This window comes from Epinephelus lanceolatus, chromosome 15 (genome assembly GCF_041903045.1).
Source record: "Epinephelus lanceolatus isolate andai-2023 chromosome 15, ASM4190304v1, whole genome shotgun sequence".
In the NCBI taxonomy this organism is placed as follows: Eukaryota; Metazoa; Chordata; class Actinopteri; order Perciformes; family Serranidae; genus Epinephelus; species Epinephelus lanceolatus.
Window position 1 is genome coordinate 12,745,764 of NC_135748.1, and position 14,565 is coordinate 12,760,328.

Consider the following 14,565-nt stretch of genomic DNA (forward strand, 5'->3'; position numbering starts at 1 on the left):
TGAGGCTGAGGCTGAAATCACTCAGACATCACTATATTTACTATCCACCATTTTAGATGCTCCTTATAGTGCCTTGAACATTCCAGCAATGGAGCAAAAAAAAAAAAAAAGCAGTGAACCACAGTGGCACATTATGTTTTGCAAACAATCCCACACTGCAATGCAATGCCATTTCTTTTTAAAAATCAAATCAGGGCTCAAGTCTCACTTGCTCCTATGATTCAACACGTGGTCTACCTCACAACGTAATACACTTTGGACAGACAGGGAGGAGGAGTTTTCAGTTGCAAACACAGAAACCTTTAACACCTGATATTTATGACTGTTCCAAGGAACCTTAAAGCTTCCATTTTGAAAGAATTTTAGTTTTCCTGTTTTGAGTCTTTTCTTTTTAACTCAAACGTTGTCTCGTGTGACGCAGTTGTTTTTTGTGTTTGTATGGAAGTTCCAGTATCTGTTACTGTATATAGGAAACAGTGAATGAGTGAGTAAGGGAATGATTTTAGACACAGTCTAGCCTGGTCTCATAAATTGTTGCGCTCACGTGGTAAACCTACATTTAAAAGAAATCGTTGAAGCGCCTAATGTAAAGTTTCAGGGCAACTGAGCCAGCTTCATCGTTGATGAAGATGATAAAATACAATCAAAAGCTCTAGAATAGGTGGGTAAGTGGGCTTTGGGTAGTCTACAACTGGATTACATCTTGTCAGATAATCAGACAGATTATGAACCACTTTATTTGGAGGTAAACCCAAATGCAAGCACACCTAAAATGTCAGAAATAATTCCTTATTACACAAGAGTTCTATAGATATCAACTACAGTTGAAAATATAAGCGTGGAGGAGGTGAAACCTATAATCAGAATAGACACTCTTATGACTACTGCTCACATTGGGCTCACTTATATAGTGAATTAAATAGTAAAAAGTAACTATTCCCCATTTTTGGGGACCCTCTGGAGCTCCATCAGAACCTCTGGAAGTCCCCAGACCCCTAGTTGAAAGCCACTGATCTATCACTTCTTTTTTAAAGAGTAAACATTAAGTCTGTAAATTGTCTGACACTAGTGAAAAATACCCCTTACAATTTCCCAGAGCCCAATGCCACACCTTAGTATTGCCTGTTTTGTCCAACCAACAACAAACCCCAAAGATGCTTACTTTGCAGTGGCATGAAACAGAGAGGAGCAGAAAAATCGTCACATTTGAAAATCTGGAACCAAATATTGTTTGTTGTTTTTGCTCAATAAATGAGTTAAACTATAACTAATTCTATCAACTCCATGTTCACTTCTCTTTTCCTGTGTTTTTTTTTCCTTTTTGCAATGTTGCAGCATTCCCAGTTCCAAATAGTACAATCTTATCGCTCTGATAAAGGTCACCACGCTGAAACCTTAGCAAGTTTGTTTGACATGGCCAGAATAAATTGGTGAAATTGAGATTAGTCAACTTTGTTCTTAAGATCTCTGTGTGTACTACCTTTTTACCTTTGGGTATTCAATGTTGGAACTCCAAGAACTTTAGGTTAGCGCCACAGACAATTACTGCAAAGGCACATCTTCTAAAAGACCCAACTAGTAAAATCATTCAAGGATTGATGGCCAAATTTTTATATCTTTATATTCATCTATACTCTATACTTTTATCTTTCCAAAGTTTTTAATGTCAAATTTTAAACTGCAAATCCCCAATGGGAAAAATGCTGGGTGTATTTGAACAGAGGGAATTCTCAATGGAATGGTTATGCAATAAGAAAAAAGCAGGACTTCTAAAAGACAAAAAAAAAATAAATAAATAAGGCAAGCACCTCCAAAATTACAGTAGATAACATTTAGAAACACCTCAGATACAAAATAAAGGGACGTTCCATCATCTTACTAATCATCTTATATGACAATGTCAACTCCAAACTGATAATGTGACTAATCTAATGCTGCAAAACAAAAGTCACTACATATGAAATGAGGCAGGTGTGGGTAAGTGCACAACCGAGAGTGTATACACCGATGTGTGGAACTGTCAGCCATTGGGCCTGGAGGACAAAGCGCCCACTCACACAAACATGGTGGACAAGTGAGTGTGCGCACACTCTTATACACACAAAACCACACGCACACACTTCGATATTAGCAGCATCTGCTTCCACAGGAGGTGGTACAATAGGTAAGAGGGGGGACAGAGGTGGGGAGGTGGGGGTGTGTGTGTGTGGGGGGGGTGTAGAGTCACCCCACCCCATCAACACACATGACAAGGTCGGCTCGCCGATTGGGTCCTAAGTGCTGTGCCATTCATCACAGCCAGGGAGCTAATTAGGAGAGAGAGGAAGAGAGAAAGAGAGAGGGCTACTTTCTCTATAGTCATCTTTATCACAAAACTCATCACCCTTTTCCCTCTCTTTTCTCTGTTGTAGCTGTCCTCTCTTCCCCATTCATCTTCTCTCCTTCCTTTCCTCCTCCTTTTTCCTCATGCCTGCCTTGCTGCTCTATCTCTCCTCCTCAGGATTCTCCCATACATTCTTCTTCCTCCATCTTGATGCTTCCTCTTCTCTTTCCTCTCCCTCCATCTCCTCCCCTCCCTCAGACTCTCTTTTCTGCCTCCCTTCTCTTCCTGCTGTCATTGCTGCTGCCTCCTCTACTGCTCCTTTCCTCCCTCCCTCCCTCCTTCCCCTCTCCTCTCCTGCCCTGTGCCAGTAGCTGCGCTGCCTCTGAATCTTCATTAGGGGGGGAAATGAAGCTGAAAACGAGGAGGCAGCCTGGATGGCCAAAAGCAGCTGCAGTCACTCACACACACACACACATATCCTACAGTATGCTACAGTACACCGCTGTCCAGCCACGGGGCATAAGAAGACAGGTGTGTGAGTGTGTGTTTCTGGGTGTCTGTGTGAGACTGGGATACGGCGTGAGAAGGGAAAATGAAAACAGTCAGCAGTGATGTACAGTAGCTGCATCCACACACACAACCACACACACACATACACACACACACACACACACACACACACACACACACACACACACATATATACAGAGTTGAGACAGGGCACAGAGGGATAAGGAGTTTCAACAGAGGATAAGCAGGATATGGATGGAAGGAATCTGGCCCACATGTAGTGAAAGAGCACAGAAGTCAAAGTTGGCCATAGTGGAAAAAAGCAGCAACTCTGGGCCAAAAGAGTTAGAAGAAGAAAAAAGGAGCAGTGGGTAGCAGAGTGGAGAGCAGAAGATGAGGAGAAGAGAGCTGAGGGCCAAGGGAGCTGCAGAGAGGCACCGCGAGGAGCCAAAGTGAAAAAACCCCACAAAGCTGGAAAAGTCAACTTCAGCTCAGGCCTTATGTAACGATGCCGCATCGCTGCTACGCATAGCTTTATGGTTAGATATTATCTTATAGCAGCCTATAATTTTAGGTCTTGAACCATACCAATCCAAACCAAACATTACAGGCATACAGTAATACAGGAGCTGTGATTTGGGCAGACAGCAGGCAGGCTCTGTGTTTCGAGAGGTGAATGTCTGTGGCCAGAAGGTCACAGGGTCGGTCTCCATTATAGATAGAATGTGATTGTGAGCGCCCTTGAGTCAGATAATGACGGCTGTCTCTGTTCCACTGTCACCTCAAATGGTTTAACCTGAGCTCTGACCCTCCACTGATGAAAAAAGTGCGAGAGCTATTGCAGACCAGACTGTGTTCAACATGCCAATCTAACATGTAGAATGTACAGAGTCTTTACTCCATCTGTCAGCATACAATGACTGAAATCCATTCTCTAATCTAATCTCATATCTTTTTTGTTTCACTGTTTCAATTTTTGTCTAGTAGTGTTTTTCCAAAGACCTGGTGTAGCCTGCTTTAGTCACACTGTGCCTTACTAATCTGTGATTACATGTGTTTCCACATGTGTTCTTACATTTCATCCAGAGGGGAACATAAATCTGTACACCGAATTTCGTGTCAACCCACGCAATGGCTATCGAGAAATTTGACCCACAACAAAATTTCATCCTTATGGCGGTGCTACCTTCATCACTAACATACACTGTCCGAAAACCATGAACATCTGTACAAAAGTTGGTGCCGATCCATCTAGTAGAATCACTTGAAGAGCAAGAAGCAAAGGGGATCACCAAAGACATTAGGATTCATCCCCTGAGCACCATAAATATCAGTACCAAATTTAAAGCCCATTCATCCATTAGTTGTTGAGATATTTCAGTCTGGACCAAAGTGGTGGACCAACCCACCGACATCACCATCCCTAGAGTACGTCTAGCAGAAAGGCTGTCGGATGGTGGTCTTATTTTTCATTTAAGGACATACAAAGTGCTTTATGATAGGGTGTCATGAATGCTACCATGCATACAAACCACGCTGTCACTCCCCAGGTTTGAATGATTTCAATTAACACTGAAAGGGCGTTGGGAGGACATAAAAATAGAAAAACAATAGGCTGATGGTGATTAATAATTTAGCTCAGCTCAAATGACTCCGCAATAAGGCATAATCAGATCCCCCCAAATCAAATGAGGAGGCATTACCATGGTGATTTATTGCCAGTGATATTAAATGAGGAATTGACTACAGAGGGTTGGTGAAAGAAGTGTGTATTGGGGATTGTGTAGGCATGTCTAGAGCAGGATAGTGGGGAAGGGACATTTTCTTTTGTTTGCTGCTGCTTGTTTTTTTTTAGGACGGTGGATACCACACCTGCCTTTGTTTCACACAGAACAAACAGACCAGACAAAGGAAGGAAGACAATATAGAAGGAAGAGGGGACATGTCAGATATGACCCCACAGAGATGTGGTGCTCAAGATGGTTCCCAAGGTTAGTGCTCCAAACCACCAGCCATTGACACTGAGACAGCTCAAAATTTTTAGCGACAGAGAGGCGAACTGTAGACTCTCACAGACGAATAAACGAGATGTGGATAAATGACATATAATATTCACCTAGACTTATCTTAAGTTGAAGGAGAGCACATGCCTAAAGCATGTTCAGCATTACAGAAAACTTAATCGATTGTATTTGACAAATCGGACTTCACTGGTATTGCAATGCTTCCCGCAGACTCCTACATACTCACACCCACTCAGACAAATGTGTGCATTGAAAATGTGCACACATTACATCCTCTATCTCTCGCACACACACACAAACACTTATACATAATTAGTCTCGTCGCAAGTTTAAAAGGGGTGAGGCTTCTAAAATGTGTTGAAGATCGGAAGTTCAGTGCGCCTTTCCTTTGGTGAGTTAAAAAAAAAAAAAAACCTGCATAACAAAGCTTGATGAACAAACGAACGCCCACTTGTTCTCTCGCAAGACCCGGAGCCTCCAGGCGAATCAGACTTAAAAAGGCTTGCTCACACCAGCTTTGGTTAACACAGGGAGCTCCCGTGCTACTTCAATTAAGCCCTGGCATTTTGGATTACACAGAGGGTATGGGAAAAAAACCCATTTGTAATATGCTAAAAGTGCATGCCAGTCATTGCAACAGTGGCTAACTTTACTTTGATGCCTCTGTAGTTGGTCTACAGACACTTTACAGAATATTGCCCTCAAGCTGGAGGACGGCCTGCTTGGCTACTGTACTGATATGAACTTCACACAGCAGCCATTTTGTCTCCCACAGGCAATCGCTGGACTCTTCAAACAGTATCACTGAGAGACGTTGAGACACAAACTGGCATAATATATTAAGTGAAGACACCGCACTAGCTCATGGCTTGTGAGAGAACTCCACATAACACTCCCTAAGATGGCTCAACACAGCTTCCAAGTTCTAAGTGATGCTCCTCTGGGCAATATTAACCACTGATTGACTAGTGGGCTACTGGATAACGTTTGATGGTTTGGTTGTCAACAATAACAGAATGTCCCACTTCCCTTTTCCTCCGAGAGTGCTGCTGAAGCCTATGTTAAAGAGAACTTCTGTCTAAGGCCTGATTCACATACAACGACTCACAAAATACCACACACACACACACACACACACACACACACACACACAGAGTAAGTTTTTAAAGTACTGCTAGACCTGAAGTTGACACTGACTGATTTGGTAAGGTCACTGGTTGGCCATCATTTCTAGCAGTTTTTATAATATTGTACTTTCAAAAGTAACTGCTGAGATCTGGGAACACAGTGACATCACTGCAACAAGGTCAGATGTGGTAGAAACATTACCTGTCAGACAACTGAAGGCTTGGAAATACTTTCTAGGTTTCATGTCCTTGGACAGCTGCAGACTTTTAGCGGTCACAGGGTTCCATTCATTCTTTAAATGAGGGTCCATCGGCATTCTACCCATGCACACTTACTCCATACTTCATTCCAGTTGGTGGCGGTACTATAATGTTGTTTGCTAACCATCATAAAATTCAAAAAGCATGCACATCAGTAACGAAAATGATGACCTCACGACTGCAAGAAGAGCACCAGTATTTTGGCTAAACAACAAGAAAAATGCAAAAACAGGAACTATAATGTGCGACTGCTTAGCAAGAGAAGAACCTGGGACGAGAAATACAGCGCATTTGTGCACGAGACGAGAAACATCGAAAAGCATAAACAAACTAGAGCATGCACACTTGGCACCCTTGCAATGTGTATAGTATGCACTGTCACAAATGTTGGGCTGCATGTAGCATTCACAAAGGGATCCGCATGGACCCTTCTGGACACAAACCCAGGACATAAGAAGAGGCAATGACACACACAAAGACTCAATGATAAGTTTGTTTGTCTCCTAGTGTGCATAAACTAAACCAAAGCAACACTTGGTAAAGAATGAAAAAGAAAGCTTGAGAGAAAAGTTCAGATCTTGTATAAATTCTCACCTCTGCACATCTGGCCAATCGCTGTGCGAAGTGGGCATTTTTGACTATCTGTGCAAATCATATATCACTTTATAATAAAAGGTTTGGCTTGCTGCTGATGAAAAAGTAGATAAAAAACTAGATGAAAAGTAAGAGGATGACCAAAGTTAGTAGGATTCATCCTCTGGGCACCATGAACACCAGTACCTAATTTCATGGCAATCCATCAAATGGTTGCTGAGACATTTCACTGTAAAATGGAAATGTTAACCACATGGTGGAGCTCATGGAAGATTCTGAAGATCGCCAAAGTCAAGAGGATTTACCCTCTGCTGACCATGAATGTGTGTACCAATTCAATGGCAATCCATCCAGTGCTGATACTGACATATCTCAGTCTGGACCAAAGTGATGATGGGACTAACAGCGTGGCTAAAAAAAAAGAACCTACCAGTTAAACACATTACCTGCTGGTGAAAAGTGGCACCTGTTGAACAGTAGCATGCTGTTTTCATCTAACTCAGAGCAGCTGCACATCAACAGTCAGAAGTGGCATGTTACAGTAAGAATTGTCATTTGCCATTTGGGAGTGGTTATGTGCCTGTGGAACTACAGTGACACACTGTTGTGTGCCATAGGTGCCATAAGCCAGTAAAACTGCAGGGGCATATACCAATAAAACAAATGAAGCATGCCATCAACTACTTTTAGATCTCACTCTAACTGTAATAACTTGGTAAGTGCATTATTATGATCACCAACAGGAATGATGGCAAAAAATACAAAAACAAGACCCGAGCTGTAATAAACTGGAATGATCCTCTATGCTGGCAGACCAACAGGCTAAACACCCTCTGTACTTTTACAATAGGCCTGAGCATATGGCTGCTGCCAACATAAACAGAGCAAGGTGAAAACAACCACCACTAAGGTTTAAACATGCCCTTCAGCACTACAAAAGCTGACGGTGCATTACCCAGACCCTGGCTCGCAAGTGTAACTGGTGGAGGAAATGACAGCTATGTAAAAAGGTTACGATAATGACAAGTAAAGGTTACAGCAATGATATCAAAGTGCGATGCAGCAGCTGGGTCGTTGCAGTGATTATGGGGGTGTGTCTGTCTGACCCAGCCAAGGTGGGTCTCTCTCTCTCCCTCTCTCTCTCTCCCTCTCACACACAGACACACACGCTCACACACACATATATGCTGGCCCCTGGCCCAGACAGCATCACACTGTGGGAGGAAAGAGAGGTTAGAGTCTCTGGTGGATAGTACAGAGGGGAGGGAGAAAGAGATGAAGGAGAAGGAGGAAAAGAGGAGGAGAGGAGGAGAGAAGGGGGGGTGATTGCTAATGAGAGAGACAGATGAGGCCAGCCCAGGGTGGTGCTGAGCCAGAGACTAGCTCACTGCTGACCACACCACAGAGGTCACTGGGAAGACAAAGGGAGAAGTAGAGGGGACGCTAGGACAGCCAACCAAACTCAGTTTATATAACATCCAACCTTAATAACCAACATTTTCTAAAATAGACACAAGTTAGGAAGAAGCTCTAAGAAGCTTGAATTACTATTTCTTTCAAAGAAGAGGAAGATTAACTGAATTACAGGGACTCACTGCATGCATACAGTAATCTTAACGGAGTAAAACAGCTGAAAACTTGGTATCACTTTAAACCAGTCTATGCAAACTGGGCCAGGAGTAAAAAATGGCCACATTTTGCTTACCAAGTTTACAAAGATAACTCCAACTGAGATATCAAATGCAAAAATCAGTGCAAAATCAGACTGGGAATCATGTAGGCTATGTTGGCCTGTTAGAGCTATTTTATAACTATCTTAAAGGTCATGTCAGCATCAACGTCTTGATGCCACATCATGAATGATGCCAAACCTGACACATGTTGCAGTCCAGAGTAGCTGACGATCTGAGCGCTTTTTCTGTTCTTCATGTCACTGAGTGTGTTTATCTTTACTCATATTTCCTGAGAACTCTTTTTAGTTCTGAAATGATTAGTTGATTAATCAACTGACATAAAGTATATACACTAGGGATGTCCCAAAGTTTTGATCCGAGTCATTTAATAGAATATCTGCTGATAACGAGTCCCAATACGATACTTCAATACTCCTAACAAAAAAAAAAAAAATGCCTCCATCCACACTGTTTCTGTGTTTTTTTAATATTACATTCTGTTTATATATTTTACAAAATCTTTAAGTTTAAAATAGCAAACCCCTTGAAGAGTGTACTCTCAAATGTTTGTTGTTAAGTTTTTATTTTTGTCTTTTATATACCCTTTGTACAGATTACATTAATAAACTAGCAAAGCACAAAATACTCTCTTACACTGAGCTGAAATAAACCAAGTGCACATAACTTTGGTAAATAACATGAATCAATACCCTCAAACTGCATTTTGGTGTCGTTTGTGTTGCGTGGTGTTTAATGGCAGGAGGGGCTCAGTCCCTGCTCTTAAGGTGCGGACACACCAAACCGACATCAAAGAACTAGCGGCGATGAAAGCCAACTGTTGCGTCGTCTATGTCGCCTCACGTCGCCCTGTGTCAGTTGCATTTGAACACACTACACAGACTACATCCGACGGCCAAGTGGCACGTACGTTCTGCGCCTGCGTGAGAGAGAGCGGAGTGAGAGAGTGGTACATCCTGTCAGCCGAGGTGTTACCTATCTGTGCAGCCGAGCACCGCAACACCTCCACTATTACATTCAGACGGTCCTGGTGTTTCCTCCGCAGGCTCCACTTCACTCAGCTGCCCGATAAACCTGCTGCGTCTTCCCACTTTAACCTGAATAACAAACCAGGGCTCGGTGCTCCAGTTGGATCCAAACGGAGAGCTGGGGCTAGCTGGGAAGCTAGCGGAGGCTAACTGGCTGTGCTTCCCTCCAGTCATGCTCCCAGCTAGCTCCAGTTTGTTATTCAGGTTAAAGTGGGAAGAAGCAGCGGAATTGTCGGGCAGCCGAGTGAAGTGGAGCCTGAAAAGAAAGCACCGGTTAGCCCCGGTTTCACTAGAGGCAGATTCACTGCTACAGGGGCGAGGGAATAAAACCTAAACAGCCAATCAGAGTGATCTCTTTCACCGACTAGCTCCGCTGCCGATTCAACATGCTCAATCGCCCGAAAAGCCACCGACGCCGAAGGGCCAACGGTGCGGGACACACCACAAAAACTAGGCCGACAGACGCTCACCGACGGCCCGACTTTGGTCGACGGCCGACCGTCAGCTTGGTGTGTCAGGGCCTTTACACACACACACACACACACACACACACACAGAGTGGAGAGACAGACAGACAGCAGAGAGTTGGAGAGCTGATGAGGCTGCACCTACGTTGCTGTGCGTGAAAGCTTTGTGAGTAAATACCCCTGTGATACAGCTGACTTAAAACAAAGGGTTGAATTCGGATCTCTCTACAGTTTATTATCTCCAATCCTGATCAGTTAAAAAAACAAAAAAAAACTTTGAGATTGGAAAGTACATCCCTAATGTTTACACAGGTCTGATACTGATTAATAATTTAAAACTTTTTTTTTTCCAAACAAAAATACCAAACATTATCTGGTTTTAAGGTCTCAAACTTCAAGATTTATTTGCTCTCATCTATTCTACATCATTGCAAATTGAATATCTTTGGGTTCTTTTGATGATTGGTTCGACAAAACAAGCAATTTAAAGATGCTACTTGATGGGCATTGTTTTAGCAACAGAACAACTGATACTGAAAATGATAGTTGTAAACGTTTTTTTTTACATGAATGACTCATACAGTTCCTTAAAATGATGTGACAGCAGAATTCACAGTGCAGCGGTTCAAGTATTTTACAAAAAACGGACTGAGGATATTCTACAGCTGCTTCTCAGCAGTGTAGTGTGCCTGACAAAAAAGCACATGAAGTCTAACTCTACACGAGGACTCATTAGACAGAAGTATCTAGTGTGTTTCTATGTCTGTAATGGCAGCTCTCCTACGACACTGAGTGATGTCCGCATTTACCAGATGATGGAGAGAGACATACGAAGAAACAGAAAGACTAAGGAAATGCAGAGTCCTCTTGAGTCTCATTTATGCACTCTGTGCACATGCATGTGGATGTATGTATGAACAGAGAGAGTGTGAGGTGGCAGTGGGTGCAGTCACACTCTGCAGCATGACTCATTCTGCCAGCTCATAGCAGAGCTCTATAACACACACACACACACACACACACACACACACAGATGCCACACAGCAGAATACTGCTCTTTGAACTGACTACAATCTTCATCTGAGCAAAAGGCCATACAGAAAGGATGATCACAGCTGACAAATATACATATATATACAAATATACAAATACACCATAGCATAGAATGTGTTTACAGCATGTAAACATACATGTGCATAGGGTTGGAAACTGAAATTCAATTTTAAATTAGAAACAAAAAGAATTTCAGTTCTGCTTATCTGTTCCTGAACAACTACACATTGGTACTCTTTGTAGACTGGACCATGCTACGCAAAGTGATACATTTGGTCTTTGTTTTGTCTAGGCACAATGGGAAAATCATACAAGTTACAACCACATGAGTCTGGATAAGGCTGTGCGCCGCTGACCGCAGGTTTTCTTCTGTGCTCCAACCACCAGCACCTGTCAATGCAGCCATCATCTCTCTCTCTGTTGCCCAACCACACTCACTACGGTACACACTACACACTGAGCTATACTCCTATAACACCAGTCATCATTCTCAACCCAGTCTTCTGTTTTTTCTTTTACGTTTCAACTTATATGTTGTTTATGGATTGACTGGCATTTCATCTGTGAAGTAAACAAGCCCGCCTGCATCTGTCTTCGTTCGTCTCTTACAGTCCCGGAATTGTGAGACAGGCACAGTGGAGACCGTAGACTCTGGGGGGCCCCAGGCAAAGACGCCCATCAGTACAGTGAATGAAAAAAAGAATGAACAGATGATTACTGAATCATATTATTTCAAAACAGCAACCAAATTAAAGGGGGCCTATTCTCTTTATTTTCAGTTTCATACTTGTATTTTTAGGTAACAAGTTGCCTCTTCCTCATACTGCCTGTGCTGAAACGCCTGTATTCACCCTCTGTCTAAAAGGAAGAAATGTACAACATCTGCAACCAAAATAGCACATTTTCCTGACATTTGTTTGTATGTAGCTACATGTGTGTTAGCAATGTGCTTGCAGCTGGGGAATGACTATAAAGGACAACTGAGGCACTTTGTACCGTGAAAATTCACCAATAAAAGTTTCTAAACACAACCAGGCATGATGGGGGGAAATTTACAACATTGGCAACCAAGTTTACACGTTTCCCTGATGCTAGTATGTAGCTTCATGTAGCAGTGTAGGCTACGTAATGTAAACACTTAGCAGTAGTGTACCTGGAGCAGATGACCATATAAAGAAATATGGCGCACTATGACGACATACTGTAGCCAGAGTAGAACAAACTGTTGGGGACAGAGTGTTCAGAGTGGTAGGAACCCATAGGTAGGAAGGTTTTGCTCACGGGATTACTTTTACATAAAGCATAATAGGTCCCCTTTAAACTGCGAGGTTCCATAAACTGTATGAAGTGAATTGTGAATATGAACTGTGTAGTTTATTTCTGTGAAAAACAAAAAACAAAAAACATGTGATCTGTTTTGACCCTGCTCCTCAAAAACCTCAAATCAGAATTGTTGAAATCCAAATGATACCCAACCCGACACGTACAGTACTTGATAGCCCTGACATGTGAATACAGTCACACACTGGTAGGACGACACACACATGCTCACGTGTCAATTAAAGGATCCCAGATTCTATGTGACTGATCAGATGTCTTGGCAACATCAAGCTGCACCAGGCTACACTTTTAATGGCCACATGCTTGCTGACATTCCCACTTCCCTGTGTATATATGTGAGTCAATGTGTGTGTATGTTCTGCTTGTGCACATCCTCATTTTCTCAATTTCAACTTCCCCTCCCAGCTTAGTGAGCTACATCACCCACGACAGCTTTGATCTATGAGTTTGTTTGATCTTAGAACTTTGGATACTTCATAATTTATTGGTAAGTAAATCATATGAATGCAAGTAGATGGTAGTAGATGGAGAAGGCAGATGGTGTCTGATTCATTCATCAGTGGGAGTGACTCAGTCAATGATCATTATGTCAGCGAAACCGTCAACACGGAGGCTGCTCTGATCAAGACCAAACAGAGCTCCTTATTAGGGAGCAGGATTTGTTGACTCCACACTGGGTGATGCAGTGAGTAGAGATGTTGTCCTTCAGCTGGAGGTCCTGGGTTCAAGTCTCTGTGTCAGCAATCACCAGCCTTATTGAAGTGTTGTTGAACAAGACACTGAATCTCAATCAGCAGCCAGAGAGATGCTCTGTAGCCGGCTCTGACCTTTGGACTCTCAGTGAAAAAGAGGGAAGTGAAAAGAGAATTTCCTAGGAATCACAAGTATCAAATTATACGGGTTTTCCTAGTTGAAATAAGTCTTTGGTGATGCCCAAGGACATCCTGCGCTAATTTGCAACATGAGGCATGAATTGGAATATATTACGGTGGGAAAATATTGATCAAGGGAAATTTTAAGTATTTTCCAGACATTTGTAATGCTACTAACAATGAAACGTAAGACCAGGGGCATCGCTAATGTGAAAACTTTAGTCCTCTGTATCTACATAACGTGTTTCGCAACATGAAATTAAAGGTTAAGTTCATTTACTAATAATCAGGTTCGTTTGACTTGCTTATCAGTAAGTAGGACAGTCTACAACTGCGCTAGCAGCTCTGCAAGACTGCACCTCCATACACCTATGCTTTGAGCTTAATATGAAAGCACAAAGATCCAAAGATGCTCTTGTTTAGCAAGTATTGTTTACTATGTACACCATCGTAGTTTAGGGTGTTGACATGCTACCATTCTCGGAACCCATCGGCTGTATTCGGGGTCTGACTTCCGGCAGATGGCGATACAGCCTCCGATTTTTTGGAATTCCGGTTTTAGGAGGGAAATTTGCGTTTCCGACTTCCGTTTATATATAAGTAAATATGCTGAGCCATTGCGATGGATTCAGAGTTTGCAGTGACGTTTGCAGTGCATGCTCCGCCTCGTTAGTTCACCGCACGGACCGTTTAACCTGGCAACAACTGCAGCCAGCTCAAACGTGATTGATCAATACCACGCGGACTACAAACAGCCTAGCACCGGAAACCAGGGCTCTTCTGCTCTTCTTCCGGAGGCAAGATCTCCGGGGTTTGAGACTCTACATTCACTGAATGTAGAGTCTGTATATAGAGACTAACATGCTACTAACATTTGTTAATTAGCAGTACACACAAAATTATCACTCAGGCTGATGGGAATGCCATTAGTTTTGCAAGCATGTGATGGGATTAGGGATAGACCGATATGGATTTTTTAGGGCCGATGCTGATACCGATTTTTTTCCATCACCCTTAGCCGATGACCGATTATGGACTGCCGATTTTCTTGAGCCGATATTTGGGGCCGATACTGCTTTTGCTCCCTCAATTTACATCAAAAAAATGACACAATGATAACAAATATTACAGGTCTCAAGTTTAAAATAAGAAACATTTATTGAACAGTAAAAAATAAAACAAGATGGAAAGTTGAGGTAGAACAGGTAGAATATTATTATTATTATTATACATTCAAATAAAAAAAAGAGTTCAGTGCTCTTAAATCTTCCAGT

The 14,565-nt window shown here is 42.4% G+C and overlaps 1 protein-coding gene across 2 annotated transcripts in view; it reads right to left on the reverse strand.

The window, feature by feature from the left end:
- trappc12 (trafficking protein particle complex subunit 12) overlaps window positions 1-14,565 on the reverse strand; it is a 52,583-nt gene that overhangs the window by 23,911 nt on the left and 14,107 nt on the right. The gene's annotated exons all lie outside the window — the stretch shown is intronic.